Here is a 17,679-nt window from a genome sequence, read left to right on the forward strand (position 1 = left end):
ACAGCCCAGGCTCCGGGCCTTGGGCTCTGCGCTCCGACTCCCTGGCTGCCCACTGGCCTCCCTGCCTCCCGCTGCGCTCCAGGACAAGCGGCGCGCGGGGCGAGCGAGAGTCAGCAGCGCCGCTCAAGGAGGCTCCGGCAGGACCACGGGCACGGGTTCCCGGGCACTCTCGCTCCGTCCCAGTTTGGCCCTGAGCTCTGCGGCTGGCGACTTGTGGAGAAGGGGCAGCTGGAGGCGCCCAGATTGCGCGGACCCCCGCCGAGGCCAGGAGTCGCGCCGCAGGCAAGGGGCTGTCAACGAGGAAGAGCAGAGTCGATTTTAGCTTCTAAAAAAGGAAGCAAGGAAGCGGCAGCAATCCGCTGCCTCACGTCCCTGCCGACCTCCATCTCATTTTCGATTTTCTACTCTTTTGGTTTTCAGATAATTGGGCCGGAGGGAGGGGTACAGAATTGGGGCTCCTGGAGACAGTTGGCAACTATATGTATCTTGCTGATGAAAGACCTGCGGAAAGAAAGATGAAATCTGACTTTTTGGTTCTCCTTTGTCACTGACTCACTGTGTTACCTTGGGCAAGTAGTTTAACGTCTTGGGCTCAATTTCCTCATCCATGGAATGGGAATAATGTTGCCAATTGTCCAATTTGTCTCCCTCACAACATTTTTATTACTTTAGTTGGTAACAGCAGTCATTTTGGTACATTGTTATTGTTTGTTGGCCTTACAGTCAAGGGTTATACATAAATCCAAGGGATAAAAAGCTCTTAGAAGGACAAATCTCAGAAAATCAGAGCTCTGAGCATTTGCGGTCCTCTCCCACCTTCTCTCTCCATCTGTGCACCGGTGTCACTTTTTGTTGGGACCCGAGCCAAGGGATGCTCTTCCTCACTGCTTCCTGGTGCTAAGAGGTGCTGGGAGTGATGAGAGCAGAACTCAACCAACATACAGCCCACCAGGCAGCGTGTGTGTGTGTGTGTGTGTGTGTGTGTGTGTGTGTGTTTGCGCGCGCACGTGCACACACATGCCCCTATGTTCAGAAAGAGGCAGATCTTCAATAAATTTTCATCTCCTTGTCAGAAAAATTTCCTGCTGGTACCAGTGACCACTCCATGAAGAACAATTTATGAAGTGCTTTTAAGACTAAGGAAGACGGGTTTAGTTGACAAAGAACATTTCTTTATTTCAGTTCTGGGCGTGAGAGTTCCGGAATGAGGAGAGTAAGGGGAGCCCAGAAGAGTCAGGTGCGCTGGCCTTGGTGCTGAAGGTAAAGGCCACACTTTTGGAGGCAACATCTCTCAAATCAATGGTCAGTAGAGCTGCCAAAAGAAATTCGGCTACATTCTCTTAATACTTCCCTCCCTCTCAGAGGGTGTGCTTGTTTCATGTGTGTGCAGGTGTGTAAAATGGGAATAACGTGAAAGCCACTAGCACTAGAACATAAACAGATGCCCAGTAAATTTTAGTTAATTGAGTGGATATTGGGGTACATTTCTCTTAATCCCTTCCATAGCTTACCTATTAAATTCAGTGTGGGAAAATTTTTCTAAGTAATGGTCTTAGAATGTCGTAAAAATATGTGATTTTTTTTCTAGCTTTCTTCCCACCATTTGATTTGAACATTATTGTGGACAAGTTTGGACAGAGAACAAAACTTATCAAAGCCAAGAGCTGTTTACCCAACACTCTACTCCCTAATGGTATTTAGATTCTGTACTATCTTTGGGCTCAGAAAAAGATGATTCTGCCTCAGAAAAAGAAACCATGACTGGGACAGAGTGATCCTGGAAAGGTGCATCTGGTTTTAATTAATGATTCTCTTCTGAGATCTCTGAGGAAAGTCAGTTGCTGCTGGATTAAATGGGTGATGAAAGCTTCATGCATGTCATTTGTGGCGAATATTACTCTTGGGTTAAAACATGGTCAAAATACCATGGACCAATATTTCTGTTCACTTTTCTGTCACAATATCCTATTTAATAATTAAAAATCCATTTCTACAACCTGCTCATTGAAAATAGAAGTCCAAGTTGCATGTGCAAAGATGTATGATTTAACAAGCTGAGAAAACAAATATTTGAATTAAAAGTACGGAAATAAGATATTCTGGGACTAAGTTCTCTACACTTGCCAAAGATGGTCTTAAATTTTGGCTCTGAACTTCCCAAAAGTTAGTGCAAGGAGGAAACAAAATAAATGTCATAATTTACAGTGTGTAAAATACAAATAAACTGCTTTCTCATAGAAAAACAACTATTTATGGTACTGACCCTTGAGAGAAATTTCTTCCATTTGTTCCCCATAAAATGGCATCTTGAACACTGACCTCAACCATATCCCTAAAGTAAATGGATTTGAGTTATGTGGGCTGGCTCCTATTGCTGTTACTCAGTATAGCCCTACAATATTCTCTTTGTCTGAGGAAGAATAAAACTGCTGAGAAGAGGATCTGGCAAATGCTATACCCACTCTCAATGCAATGTTGGAATCTGAGTGTTGAGGGCAAGCCATCCTGGGACTCCTTACACTACAGTTGTTGTAGGGTCTAAAAGATCTGCAAAAATACTCTGGGTACACCGTCTGGTATCTAAGGTATGGTCAATGACAGGGCTGCCCCGTCACTTGTGCTGGTGCCATCAAAACCCCCTCTGGGGGACACCTGGCTCAGTCACTAAGCATCTGCCTTCGGCTCAGGTCATGATCCCAGAGTCCTGAGATCAAGTCCTGCATCAGCCTCCTTGCTCAACAGGGAGCCTGCTTCTCCATCTGCCTGCCACTCTCTCTGCTTGTGCTCTCTCTGTGACAAATAAACAAAACAAAACAAAACAAAACAAAAAAACCCCACCTCTGGGCCAGTGCTCCAGGCTTAGTGTCTATGAAAATCATGTTTCAATGTCACATTCCTAGGCCCCAGAGATTTTGATTCAGTATTTCTTCAGGCCAACTAAAAAAAAAAAAATGTATGTATAAGTATGGTACAATGAGATCACCAAAATTGCTTCTTTTTCTTCTTGAATAGAGCTGAACAGAGCTCTACTGTGTAAGTGAGTCCTAACCAATAGAATGTAAGTAAAAGTGATGTAGATGACTTTTAGCATCATTTAGGGAAAACCACTCCCGAATTCTCAACATTGACTCTTTCTCTTCTTATTATCTGCCACCTGGATATGAAGAATCGAGCAGAGTACTCTGAGGCCCTGGATGATAGCAGAGACATTAAGTGGAGAGAACCTGCTCCTGGATGGGAAGACCACCCTTTACCACCTATTAATGAACTATGGGATGAGCAGTTCTGTGCTGGTAAGCTACTGAGATTTCGGGACTGTTTGTTACAGCATCTAGTTTTACTCACCCTAATGCACCCGGTGTTTCTAAGATGGCCCAATAACCACATTTGGAGAAACACCACCTTATGCAAAACTATGACAAAGCAAATGATTCAGCCTTCTGGTGACATTTCCTTAGCTTATAAGAATGACTCAAATGGTAAGAGTCCCAAGCATGGTAGCAGTCCAGGCGAATGCAAGGTTTGGGGGAAGGGCCTCTCTAATTCATCCTGTAAATGACGCCAGCTCATAAAATATCCTTGGAAGTTAAAGTTTTTGTGGTATTTTTTTTCTGAAAATTTCCCTTGTCTTTCTCTTTCTTCCTTGATCTTGTCACCACTGGGGGGAAAGATGAGTCTCAGGAAAAAAGGAAGGAAGAGCACTCATGTCTATAGACAGTCTGCTACATGGCAGACACTCTATTTAATATTTTTCATGCATTGTATTATTTATGCTCACATGTATTCCTCCAAAATCAGCATCGATATTCTCATTTCACAGTGAAGACTCTAAACACTTTGTCAGAATTGTTTCTCTAAGCATTTAGAGACTGATTGGTGAGCTCATAGCTCTGCTCCTTTAAGGAATCTTACTGGGTGATCTAAGTACACCCAGACTACGCATCTCAGTGGGAAGAGAGAAAAAGGGATATGAACTCAATTTTAATGGTACTGCTGGACTGAAGGGCAGTTTGGAGAGAGCAATAGACCCCTTGACCCAGTTCTGGGAGGAGCTCTTCTACATGGACTTAAGATGAGCCTCTTTGGACGTGATATGTTCCCCTAAACTCTGACTCCGAAAAAGGGACGTGCTTTGCATCTTAGAAAGGTACTATTTTTGGCTCTAGAAACTCCACTTCTAAGGATCAATTCTAAGGAAATAATTTGAAATATATAAAAGGCTGTACACAAAAATTTCCCCATGACACTATTTATAAGTAGAAAAAGAGGAAATGACCTAAATGTTGTTCAAGTTGATATGTCATTTAATGAGGCATCATTAAGTAAAATACAGAGTCATTACAATAATCATGCGGAGGGTTTGCAATTACTTTAAAATGCGTACAGGATGATGTTAAGTGAGAAACATTAAAATATAGATTTGAAGAATATGGCCATCTACAAAGAGAAATAAAAACATCAAAAACTAATCACTGAAAAAAGATCAGAAAGAAATATACCAAAGGTTAACAGTGTTTCTCTTCGGAAAAAAAGGATTAGAAGTGATTTTCCCCACTTTTCTGATTGTTTTCAAATGTTGTCTGTTGCTCGTAAGTATGTTTTATAATGGGAAATCATAAAATAAGAAAATTTCAGATGTAATGCATTTTTAAAGGAAATCGTTTAGAATAAGAATTTTAACCTTTCTTTTTAAAAGCATGAAGTAAAGCATGCAGACAGAAAAAATATTAAATACACAGCTCACAGATTGACTACAAGACGAGCACCAGCAAGGTGAAGAAGAACATGGCAGTGCCCCACGAGCCCCTCTCATGTCTCCCTCTCCATCACCATGCCCTTCTAGGCCCCTCCCCCATTTCCTTCTCTTTTTTTAGAATTCTTTTTCTTTTAATGTTTTTTTAATTATATTATGTTAGTCACCAGACAGTACATCCCTGGTTTTTGATGTAAAGTTCGATGATTCATTAGTTGCGTATAACACCCAGTGCTGGCTCCTAAGCTCGAATCCTTAAACCCTATGATTTCATCTGCTTTTTGCACATTGTGCAAATGGAATCACAGAACATTACCGTCTGTCTGCTTTCTTTTATTCAACACTGTGAAGAGAGATACATCCATGTCGTGGCACGGAGCAACATTCATGCATTCTTACACAGTATTGCATTACAGGAACGCCCCCCTCTTTATGTACCATTTCCCCATAGATGTTTTCAGTTTGGGCCCTTATGAATGATGCTGCCATGAGCATTCTTCTATATGTCTCTTAATGCACTTGTGCAGACATTTGTTTGAGTGTAAACCTAGAAGTGGAATTTCTGGGTGATAGGGCAGAGAGATAGTAGCTAGATAATGCCAAACTGTTTTCAACAGGGGCTCTAATAGTTTACGCTCCCATAAACCAGAAGCACGGGCTTTAACTAGTTTCGGAATGGGAGTCTCTGGCCCATAAAAAGAGATTGTAGGGGATCTGCTTTTCAGCCCCTTTGTTTCCCCAGGGACAGATGGAGGGAAGCTTCAGTATCAGATTATGGAGTCCCCAAGGCTCGTCATTGCTGTGCACTTGACAGATCAGAATCCAAGCTGACTTTGAAGTGAATCTACTGATACAATGAAAAACCCCACCACCCAGGGAGCTGAGAGGAACCCAGAAACTCAACAGTCGTGTGAACAGAGTTAGTTACTGAGGAGTAAATGGCTCACACAAGTGAAATATTTTCAGTAGTTCTCAATCTGAGACCTTAAGGAAGACATAGAGGCAGTAATGGGGCTTCACCAAGTATTTTAAATATTAAAGCTTAGAAAAATGAAACTGAAGATTGAATTTCTGAAGCTTCCTGGCTTTGTTTTTGCCTGGCATGCTGTGAATCATTTCAGGAGTTTGGGCCATTTCAGCCTAGTCAGAAGCTTTGGTTGGAAGTTATATGTATCTCTGATGAACAAAACTAGAAAAGAATAATCTCTTAAATGTTGGGGCTCTTAGGGTCCACGGTGATGATGAGGTTGGCAGGCACTGAAGGTTTATGAGGAAGAACATGGGTGCTCTTGGCCACCCTGGAACACGCCCGCAACTACCAGCTCCAATAACTCCTTCTTGGCCACTCTTCTTCCTAGGGCAGGCTCTCACTGGGCTTCCCATGCATGATGACCGTTTACCCATATTTGTGGGGTACAGGGACTTAGTATTCAATGGGCCTGTTATACCAGGATGAAAGAACGAACCATGGGCATTATGCATGCCACTTCTCTGAGAAATACACCTTGGGAAGCAAAATGGGGGTCACCAGATCATAAGCAGAAAGACCCTATATTCATTATCTATGATTTCCGTAGCAAATTACCACAAACTTGGTGGCTTAAAACCATACCCACGTATTGTCTCACCGTCTATGGGTTGAAAGTCTGACACAGGTCTCACTGGACTAATATCAGCAGGGATGGGTTCCTTTCTGGAAGCTCTAGGGGAGAATCTCTTTCCTTGCCTTTTCCAGCTTTTGGAGGCTGCCCGCATTCTTGGCGTGCTGCCTTCCTTCCTCCATCTGCAAAACCATGACCTTGCATCTCTCTGACCATTTTTTTCCCTGTTGCCACACCTCCTTCTGCCTCCCTGTTCCACTTTTAAGAACTCTGTGGTCACTTAGAGCTCACCAATATCATGCTGGATAATCTATTTTGCAATAAGCTGATTGGCAACCCTCATTCCTAATTCCCCTCTTAGCATTATCACATGTCCTCGGGACTGGGGGTGGGTCCATTATTCAGCCTTCCTCAGACCCTTTGAAACAGAATGGTTGATGAGTGTGCCACGGGGCGGCACAGGGGAGGGGGCCCTGAGTAGAAGGGGTGACATATACAAAGGGCTGTCTCCCTGCTTCCTCCTGCGTGGGAAGGTGAGCAGAGTCTGTAGTCGCAATCCTGGAAGGGACATCCTGGCGTTTACTGAAGCATCCCCGTCAGCTTTCTGGGGATTTTCAGGCCATTGCTTGACTTGTTGCAGAAACACCTGCTATGCTGAGTGGTGGGATGGTTGGACCCTCCTTCCCTGGCATCTCTGGGGACCTATTGTTCGAATGTTGCCCTGAGGGGTGGAGGGACTAGAAATGCCAGATGGAGGGACAAAAATACTAGAAACCAACGGGGTCATAGCAACCAACAATGACACCTCTATGCGTCAGATATCAGGCGCAAGAACTTTATGTGCACTGTCTTCATCTTTGCAAAAGTAGCTACGATCGATTACTACACCTGAGTTGAGAAAAAGAGCCACGCAGCTCGAGTCTCTGGCTATTACAATCCTGCAGTCATGACCGAGCAGGGACGGCCCGGAAGAAGAGTGGGAACATCCAGGTTTGTTTTTTTTTTTTTTTTCTCGTGAATTCTTGTCATTCTGAAGGAGGTTGCTTTTCGGTTGAGCTTTCTCAGCTTTTGCTAGGCGACACCGAGCGCGCTTGGCTGTCTGAACCTTCTCTCTGCCAGCCTGGCGAAGGGAAGCAAGAAGTCGTTACACTGCTAATTGAGCAGATTAAAAATGCCAGTTCCCAGGATCGGAGGGCAGACTTGCCCTCAGTGCCACCTGGCCCCTCTGAGGCTGCAGCGATGCTGAGCGGGGCAGGGGGGGACAGGGGTGGCCAAGGGATTTAGGTCTCCTTTGTCCCCAGACTCTCTCGTTTGGGTGGGGCTGCATCTGTTGTGGGGGGATGGCTGTCCTGTAATGAGGCCTATGGCGTGGCCGTCTCTGCTCCCTGGCCTCGTTGGCATGGGACCAGCCTTTCTTACATGGGTGGGAGCCTCCTGCCCTCTTTATGGAGAAGGCTGGTCAGGACTGTTGAGACTGGGTTTCTAGACTGTCCTTCTGACTCTGCTTTGTTTACCGCTGTGTTTCTCGGGGATCTCTCCTCTGGAACTCCTACACAGCAAAGGTAAGGCACCAGGCTGCCACCCACTGCAGTATCTGAGTTTCTTCTGTTTCATGTTTCAGATGATTTCCTGTGTGTTATTGCTACCTTCCACGGAAGTTTCTAGAAGGCAAATTCCATTCTCATTTTCTCTATCTCCTCCTTCATTCACACCAGTGCCAAGACATACGAGGTACATAGATAACTGCTGGTTTATTTATTTTTTGGCTGGATTATAGCAGAAATTAAGCTATTTAAGTGGGTTTCTGACATATGTGGAGCTCTGGTAGAAATAATAGAAAGATCAGTAACTTCTGAACAACACATATCAAATAAAATGCTGCTTTATTGAAAACGATTTTCCATTACCTACGTTTTATCCTCTAAAACCAAGATTCATGTCAGAAAATTCCTTTTGCTGTTGTGTCGGTAAATCTTTTATAACCTGAAAATGTGATATGTTTTCTCCTTCCCGAAAATGTGGACTATGTAAGTAATTTTGTTTTCTTTCTACCAGAGAGCTGAAAGGTACATTGGAAACCTAGTCAGAACAATGAAATTAAGTCCTTAATGTGGCCCAGACTCTCCGTTCTGTCTTCAGATTGTTTTGGGGGGAAGGGTGGAGTGCAAATGAAGAAAAAGCCAGGCTGACATTTTGGGAGGAAGAGAAAGTGAGAGACTGACTTATTTACTGATAAGAAAGCATAATTGGGAGATATTTTAAAAATATTATACCTGTTCTAATTTTGATTTTCCTCTTGCAAACCCACTTGATTGCTGATTGGCCACCCACACCGCCCTTCTTTTTCATTCGGAAACCAGGCAATAGGGCTGCCAACCTAGGCCCTCAGCCAACAGCCCCAAACTGTGGGACTTCCGCACTCAGATCTGTGCAGCCCGTCCTCACTCAGACCCTGACCGTGGTGGCCTGCCAGGGACGGGAGTCACCACCAGGGACACCAGTGAGGCCCCTCGGACATCAAAGCCTTAGCAATGACTGCTGTTGAGAAACTTCAGTGTTTCATGTGCAATTTTCCTGATAGTGAATTTAGAACTGAACCATGTCCTTGTTGACTGTGTTTTCCAGAGTGCCCTATGCCTTAAATCTCCCAACAGCCACCGTAGGTTCCATTGGGTGGGGACCCCCGTCAGCTCAGCACATTTAACCGTTCTGGCAACTCTGTCCTGCTGTTTGTTCATAATGAGCTTGGGATCTGCTGAAATCTTGACCTCTGTCACTGTCAAGCCACGTCTCCCCCACGCGGCACTTGTGCTCGGGGTTTCAGAGTCTAGGAGCTGGAGATTGCTTGGAGCCGTGATGAATCTCATCTTGTTAGTGTGAGCCCTTTGTTCTAGCTGCTTCTGATCGTTAACAGCTTTATTGAGGAATCATTAACATTCTGTATACACGGCACCTGTTTCAAGTTTACAGTTCAATGGTGTTTGGTATCAGATCTCCCTCACCTTACAGGGGGGTCACATCTCAATAAACCCATTGTAAGTTGAAAATATTGTCAGTTGGGAATGCATTTAAACCACCTAACATCATAGCTTCGTCTAGACGACCTCACATGGGCTCAGAACACTTACATCAGCCTACAGTCGGGCAAAATCATCAAATACAAAGCCTATTTTATAACCAAGTGTTGCATATCTCACGTAATTTATTGACGGCCATGCTGAAAGTGAAAACCAGAATGGCCGTGTGGGTGCAGCACGATTCAGCCTCGTGATCCCGCGGTCTACAGGGCGGCAGCTCGCTGCCCAGCATCATGGGAAAGGAGCACCCTGCCTACTGCCAGCCAGGAAAAAAAAATCAAAATTTGAAAATCGAAGTGATTTTCTACTGAATGTGTATCGCTTTCGCACCATCAAAAAGTCAAAAAGTTGTGAGTTGAACCATCCTAAGTCAGGGACCGTCTGTATTTGGTGTACTTATCCTATGCTACGCCCATCACCACAGACAGTTTTAGAACATTGCCGTTATCCCCCAAAACAGCCCCAGACCCCTTAGCTCTCAGCCTCCAGCTCCCGCATTGTCCAGCTCTAGGCTACCACAATTCTGCTCTCTGTCCCTGCAGGTTTTCCCTAGTCCGGACATGCCCTATAACTGGAATCGTGCGATACGTGGTCCACCATGACTGGCTTCTTTCCCTTAACATCCTGTTTCTGAGGTTCAGGCATATTGGCGGTGTGTCCCTACTTACTCCCGCCGCCCCCCCAAAGACTATTCCATTATACAGGTATCCACATCCGTGGATGGACATTTGGGTGGTTTTCATGTTTTGGCTGTGATGTGCAATCCTGCTGTGCACGTTCGTGTGTAAGTTTTTGTGTAGACATACTTCTTCATTTCTCTTGGATGTGTACTTGAAGTAGAATACGGGAGCCCTGTGTCAGACTGTTTTCCAAAGCGGCTGCTCCGTATAACCTTGCTGCCGGCAGGCTACGAGGCTCCCAGTTTCCCCACAGCCTCCCCAATACTTGCTATTATTCATTTTTTAATGGACTGGATATGGAGCGGGCACAAGTGGAGAGAGTGAGCACAAGCAGGGGGAGCAGCAGGCAGAGGGAGAAGCAGGATCCCCACTGAGCGGGGAGCCCGATGCGGGACTTGCCCCCAGTACCCTGGGATCATGACCTGAGCCAAAGGCAGATGCTTAACCGACTGAGCCACCCAGGTGTCCCTCTATTTCTTTTTCTTTTGTTGCTTATGGTTTTGGTGTCATGGCTAAGAAACCATTGCCTATGGTTATGAATTTTTTTAAAAAATCCTTATCTGTTATTCAATATATATGTTTTGCTTTTCCACGTACGATCATCCTCTAATGAGCAGACAATGTCTACCCTTACGAAAGTGAATAATAGAATGTTGACTGGCACAGGCTTGAGCATGGAGTGTGGTGGAGAGAGCTAGCTTCTCATCAAGGTCCCCCTTGCCTTTCTCCATGGTAATGGACTGGGAGCCGTGTGCATGGCTGCCCAGTGGGACTTCATCTCCTGGTTGTTACGTGTGGCTCTGTGACCAAGTTCTCCCCAAAGATGGGGCACCTGAGACAGGGAGTGTGCCTCCCCCCTGCTCTCTTCCACCTTCCTGTGGGGTGTGGCCTGGACGCAGCGTGGCCAAGCCCCAACCACACAGAGGACAAGGCTCTTGGGAATGGCAGGACCATGGGCTGGAAGAGCCTCGGTCCCTGGCTGACCACATGGAGTAGAGCTGCCAACTGGCCCAGGACACTCACTCCAGACTATTACATGAGTCAGAAATAAATGGTTTTCTTCTCTTTTAGCCATTGTATTTCTTTTGAGGGGAGGGGATCTCATTATACTAGCATGGCCTTTTGCCCCATCTAAGGCTTACGGTAAGTTGCATGTTGCTCTACTCGAGGTTTTTCCGCAATTGTGAGCTGATCAGCACCGTTCATGTGTAGACAGTAAGCAGGGAAGGATCCACAAAGCCACCCTCTCTCTAATTCCCAGCTGCAGTTCTTTATGGTCCTGTGGTTGGGCGTGCTGGCTCTGGCATTGGCCTTCTGGGTTCAAACCACAGTTTACACCACTTATGACCCTGGGCAAATTACTTGCTCCTCAGCAATCACCTCCGTTTTCTCAATTTTAAAATGCAGGTAATAGCAGTACCCATGGGGTGCCTGCGTGGCTCAGTCAGTTAAGTGTCTGCCTTCAGCTTGGGTCATGATCCCAGGGTCCTGGGATGGAGTCCCACTTCGGGCTCCCTGCTCAGCGGGGGGGCCTACTTCTCCCTCCCACTTGCGCTCCCTTGCTGTCTCTCACTAGCTCAATCTCTCTCTCAAATAAACAAATAAAATCTTAAAAAAATAGTAGTACCTATTTCATAAGGCATTGCTGGAGATTAAATGAGTTAGTATGTGTCAATGCTTAGAACCAGACTGGCACATAGTAAATACCCATGTCCTCTTTGTTAGTATTTTACACTCTGCTCCTAAAGATATCATATATTCCACAAACACTGATTAACTCCCAGGATGTGCCTTGCACTCTGCTGGGGTCTGGGGCTACAGAGAAAATCAAGACTAGATTCTTTCCTCAAGGAGCTGACGGCTTAATAAGGAAGTCAGATTTAAATAACCACATAATGGAATTGGAGGTATAATATGTAACAGTGTTGGGGTCTCAGAAGAAGGACCCATTAGCCTCAGGCTGTGGATAGAAAGGTGTGGGTGTGTATCAAGAAGGAGGGAGGATATTTCAAGAGAACTCGGCTGACATTCACATACCCTATTTTCCCAGCAGTTCCTGGCATGCTGCGTGCCCGGTCACAGGCGATGCCAATGGGAGAAAGCTGTTGATCTCAACGGTCAGTCTGCCAGGTCTAAAGCAGGACAGATGTGGGAAAGATGCATTTGTCTAGGCGGCTCCTAAGGCAGAGCTAACTTTATTGCAGTCTAAGAAGAAAAATTCATGGTCAATTCCTCTTTAAAACAGATGCTTGAATAGTCAATAATATTGTAATAATGTTGTATGGTGACAGATGGTGACTACGCTTAACTGGGGTGAGCGTTGTGTAATGTACAGAATTGTCAAATATCTCCGTCCTACACCTGAAATTAATGCAACACTGTATTCCAACTCTACTTCAGTAATAATAATAATAATAATAATGATAATGATAAAACAGACGCGTAAAATGCTGGTGGTTGAGAATATATGAAAAGCGATCAGCTCACTTGGGTAAATTGTTTACAATCATAAATTATTCTCTCATCCGCCCCAACCCCTAGCCCACCGATATAATTGACTGGATTTATTCCTCACAAGATTTCTTTAATGATTTTACTCCCTATTAAGAGGGCCGAGAATCTTCACACTGTTAAATGTTCTACCAAATTATTTTTTTTGGCTTAAGTAACAAAATACAGAATATGCATTTCTGTATTTGGTATGCAAATATTATTACTTTTGAGTTTTTAAATATCCGGGGAGGGGAGGCGAAGGTGACCAAGGAGGGCAGGTCGATGGATATTACCAGGGCCTTCTCCCAAAGAGGAACCTTGCAGTGAACGGTTCTAAAGCAGTCATTTGGCTCCCTCTAGTGGGGGTTTTCCAGAATTTCTTATTCCCTCGCGTGTAGCGGGTCACACATAAACGCACACTTGTGTGGAAATGGAAACATACAACGACCCAGTCTGTTAACCTAAACTCTTGGCTCTGTGCCAAGGGTGGGGGACCTGGCTAAGGACGTTAGGTTAATCTAGGCAGATCTAGGGATTTAGTGGAGAGATAAATTTGATTAAGCTCTATTCCACCCAAAAAGGATTTGCCCTTTTGGCAATATTCATTTGTTAATTTTTTGGCCACCAATTACCACCCCCCTACACACGCACCCAGTGCCCTAGTCTACAGCAAAACAAAACAAAACAAACATTAAATATATCTCAGGGTCTTGCTCACCCCCTTCCCCAAAAAACCCCAAACTGCTCGACGCTTGTAAAGGTAACGGGCGCCCTCTATTGGCATGGAGAAGTCCCACACGTGAGATTCCGCCCCCCACCCCGCCCCGCCCTCCTTTCTTTTGGAATTCTCAGTGTCTATGCCTACACTAGGCTAACTTTCTGAGCCTTTGAGAGTTACAAGACCCGCCGGCCCCCATACACACACACGATATTAGTTGCATATTTCTAATTGCAACTATTTTTTTCTAATTACTGATCTTTTATCTAATAAAAGATACTTCATTATCATTAAGATCAATGATTCTAGGGCACAATTTGCGTTCTATTAACCTCGTGCACGAGTGTGTATGTGTGTATATATAGAAAGTGCACATACACTTTCTAAACCACGCAATTTCTAAATTGCAGCTGGTCAGGGGGATGTGGCTCACAGAGGTTTGTCTGCCCTTGCGGTGGAAGCAGACAGAGGAGGGGCTTCCCAGCTCAGCTCTGCCCAGACTCAGGGCGCCGCGGCTCTCTAGGGTCCAGAGGGCCTGCCTCCGGAGCACAGACTCAGGCCCAGTAAGTAGGTCCAGTAAGAGGCCAGCACCTTCTGCGCATTTCCTTCTATCTGTGGGGTCAGCTGGACTCCCTCCTTGGCCTCCAGGACTCCGCCTTGCCCCGCTTGACCCTCCTGCCTTTTGATGATGCCGCGTTATTACACGGGCGCATTGTGCCCAGAGCGCATCATGATGGCACAGTCGTGGGGCGCTGGGGAAGAGGCGGCAGTCTTTGAAGGCTGTTCGTAGACCTTGGCTTCTGTCCTCGTGGTAGAGGGGTGGGGGGGGGGACCTCCTAAACCAAACTAGATCTGGCTTACTTCCCCTCTTCGGTTTTTTAAAAAACGGTTTGAAGAGCCTCCTATGCACCAGGCCCTGCGCTGGACCCTGTGGGGATTGACAGGTCAGTGACATGCGCCCCGGCCGGGAGGCATCTCCCCTCCAGCAGGGCTGCAGGACGGGCGGTGCAGTCCCGTGAAACGCAGCCGCCAGGACAAAAGCTGCAGTGTGCCGGCCCCCAGTGCGGCGCCCACCGGCTGGCTGTGTTGTTATTATTTGTTTGCACACCTGTTTCTGAAATGAAAAAGATCAGTTGTTCCTTTTTCCCTCCTTCACCATGTTTTCTTCTTTCCTATCATCAGGCGCAAGGCCCCGCACTGCAAGTCTGCGACGATGAGAACGAAGACGCATAAGGAAGATGGGGTGGGTTCCGGGAAGGGCTGGCGGACAAATGACGTTGGGGGTGGGGGTGCCCCCTCGTCCAGGGGCTGTTTAGCTGTGACAGCGGGCGTCATACACGGCACTCTGCCACCACCTCATCAGGAATTCCTGGCTGGCTCAGTGAGGAGAGCCTGTGACTCTTGCCCTCTGGGTTGTGAGTTCAAGCCTCGTTTTGGGTGTAGAGCTTACCTTAAAAAAATTAAAATGTGTTTAATTGGGAGTTCCCCTATTCGGCTCACAGGCAGCCCGTCCAGGCTTCCCGGCCACACCCTCTCTTGCCCCTTTCTGGCTCCATCCAGCCCAATCAGGCAGACGGGTAATTCTCCTCTTGCCTTTTTTTGGGTTCTATCTCCTTTGGGACTGTGTTGGGACCGCTCTGACCTTCTTGTGTATGTGACAGTCACCTGGCTACTTCCCTCCTCCTCACCAGGGCCAGCCTCTCCCCTGACCTCTGCGTCACCTCTCTGGCCTCCCCAGGACTGGGCCTGAGCACCATGGCCACCTGCCCTCCATTTTCAAGCTTCCCAACTCTGTGGCTTGAGATGCAGCTCTCGCCCCGACCATCTCAGAAAGTATTGCAAACAGAGTGGGCACATGAAATGTGTTGGCTTTTTAAGGTATTTTTAGTGAACAACTCCGAGTTATAAAGTTGCCTTTCAAATCAAGAGCTTTTTAATGAAACGGATAAATACATACATAAATAAATATACGTACATATATACACACGTATATATAATAGTCTATACACGAAATCGATTTTATATATATGTGTATATATTCTATTTGTTTACATTCTTTTTTCTTCTAGAAGTGTCCTGAAAGGGAGAGACTTTTTCTTTTTCTTTTCTAAAAAGATTTTATTTATTTATTTGACAGAGAGAGACAGCCAGTGAGAGAGGGAACACAGGCAGGGGAAGTGGGAGAGGAAGAAGCAGGCTCCCAGGGGAGGAGCCCGATGTGGGGCTCGATCCCAAAACCCTGGCTGAAGGCAGACGCTTAACCAGCTGAGCCCCCCAGGTGCCCCAGGAGAGACTTTTTCAACTTAATCAAAATAAGAGTCCCAGCACTTGTCATTATTATGACCATGGAGAAGAGCACTGACAGGGATCGAGGTGTCTAGTGGTTTAGAAAGTTTTAGAACACTTTCCTAGATATCCTAGCGTGGGGACACAGGATTGAGAAGAGTCTCCAAGAAATTTCATTGGTCATATTCCTACGTTTGGATAATCTTCTTGATACCCAAGTGATTTACCCTGAAAGGAAAATAGTATTTATTGCCTTCTGGAAATGTCCCTGTCTTGCACAGCTATGACACAAGCCCAGGACTTAGTCCGGGAGGGAACAGGGAAGGGAAAGGGGCAGGAGAGTCCAGATTTCCAGCTGCTATTCTCGGTGTCCAGGCTGTGGCAGTGTCCCCTCCGGTCCCCTGCCTGTCGCCCCTGCGGTCTGGCCCGGCCCAGGCCGAGCAGCCACGAGGTGGGGTGTGCCCCAGTCTGCTCCGGGTGAGATAACAAATCACAGGAGCCGCGACAAGACGTTTGGGGTCACGAAGGGTTACACGCAGCCGGGCAACTTGCATATCTTAGCCCTGCGCCCCCTCCACCGCCCCGGGGTTCTCTGACGGACAATTAGAGCTTTTGATTTATTGGCGGCCAGGTCACTGCTCAGGCTCCCGTTTGCGGGCAGTGAGCAGAACACAGAGCTTCGTACCTCCCCTGCGCGGGCAGCTGGGGCTTGGCGACAAGGTGCTCGGAACCGCAGGTTAGCACCTACCCTGCGGGGTCCTGGAGCAAATCTGCAGCCCCAGGTCGCCTGCCCGGCCGTCCCCTGGGGGCACCGTCGTGGGACTCCATGGAAGGAACGCGTGGAAGGAACGAGACTACGGATTCTTGGGGTTCCGGCTTTCCTCTCTTGACTCGGCTTGAGGCACCAGAGAAAGCACCCCCGGGGGCCGCCCCCTCCTTGTGTTTCTACAAATTGCTCTGACAGCAGCTCGCTGTGCAACCTCGGGCCAACCGCTAATTCCTCCGAGGTTGACTTTCTCCATCTGCGCAAATCAGACGTGACGGTGCCAATTTTGGTTTATTCCAATCAGATTGAATAGTGGGCACCTACAGAATGCTAGAGATTCTTCTATGCCAAGCTGGCCTCAAACCGTCCTCCATTAGGTGGCATCCTCCTTCCAACGACCCTCTGAGCTGGGTCCTGTTCTTACCATGTCCAGTTTTACGCACAGGAAGCTGAGACCCAGAGGAGTGGGAGAACCTTCCGCGGGCCGCCCAGCTAGTAAATGGTAGACTGGTGATTCAGACTGTAGCGGGCCTCAGGGGCCCTGCTGCACCCTGAGACCCTGGCGGGGCCATGGTGTTCTGGTGCCGTCCAAGGGGCCGGCTCAGGGCTGCATGACTGGCAAGGGGTGGGTCCTCGAGGCAACGCCGGGCTTTGTCTGACTCTGAAGACCGGCCGCTCCACTACTCTGGGGCCAAAGCTCCTGGGCGCCGTTTCTAACTCTGGGGAACGTGCATGTAAACGCCCAAAGGCGGGCCATTTGCTACATAAACAGTGGCTTTGGCATACAAAATACTCTGCTTTAAAATTATGCGTGGGAGTATTTATTTACGTTGAAGGTGTTCAAGACACCCTAGGCGCCCAAAGCAGTTACAAAACAGCATGTGGCTTAGGTTCGCAGGCGATCATGGGAAGAAGGGTCGTGAGACAGAGGGAAAGGCGGGTTCCGGCCCAGTAGATCCGCAACCATGTAAGCAGCCTGACAATACCAAGCACTGATGAGAAATGTGGAAATGGGAACGTGCTGGGGGTGGTGATGTCAGCAAAACCACTTTGGCAATCACCCCGGCATCCTGACATATTCATACCCTTCCACCAGCCATTCCAGCTCTGCATACACAGCCTAAGAAACCCTTGAGGGAGGGCACACAGTAACTTGCACGGGGATTTCCTGCAGCAAAGATTGTCATAATAAAACAGTGGCTACAACCTAAATTTTAACAACAGAGGCATAAGTGAAATATACCTACAACAGAATGCTACCAGCTGTTTAAACAAACCGTGTATCAACATGGACATCTAAACGCA

At 46.8% G+C, this 17,679-nt stretch overlaps 1 long non-coding RNA gene across 1 annotated transcript; it reads left to right on the forward strand.

The window, feature by feature from the left end:
- The first annotated feature begins 1,188 nt into the window (after nucleotides 1-1,188).
- On the forward strand, nucleotides 1,189-15,924 carry LOC148107388 (uncharacterized). Its single transcript, XR_015722499.1, has 3 exons — nucleotides 1,189-1,302; nucleotides 3,167-3,293; nucleotides 14,505-15,924. It is a non-coding gene; the product is annotated as an uncharacterized LOC148107388 (long non-coding RNA).
- Nucleotides 15,925-17,679: the final 1,755 nt, after the last annotated feature.

Source organism: Ursus americanus, chromosome 31, assembly GCF_024610735.1.
Source record: "Ursus americanus isolate L20-20 chromosome 31, mUrsAme1.1.p, whole genome shotgun sequence".
Taxonomy (NCBI): domain Eukaryota; kingdom Metazoa; phylum Chordata; class Mammalia; order Carnivora; family Ursidae; genus Ursus; species Ursus americanus.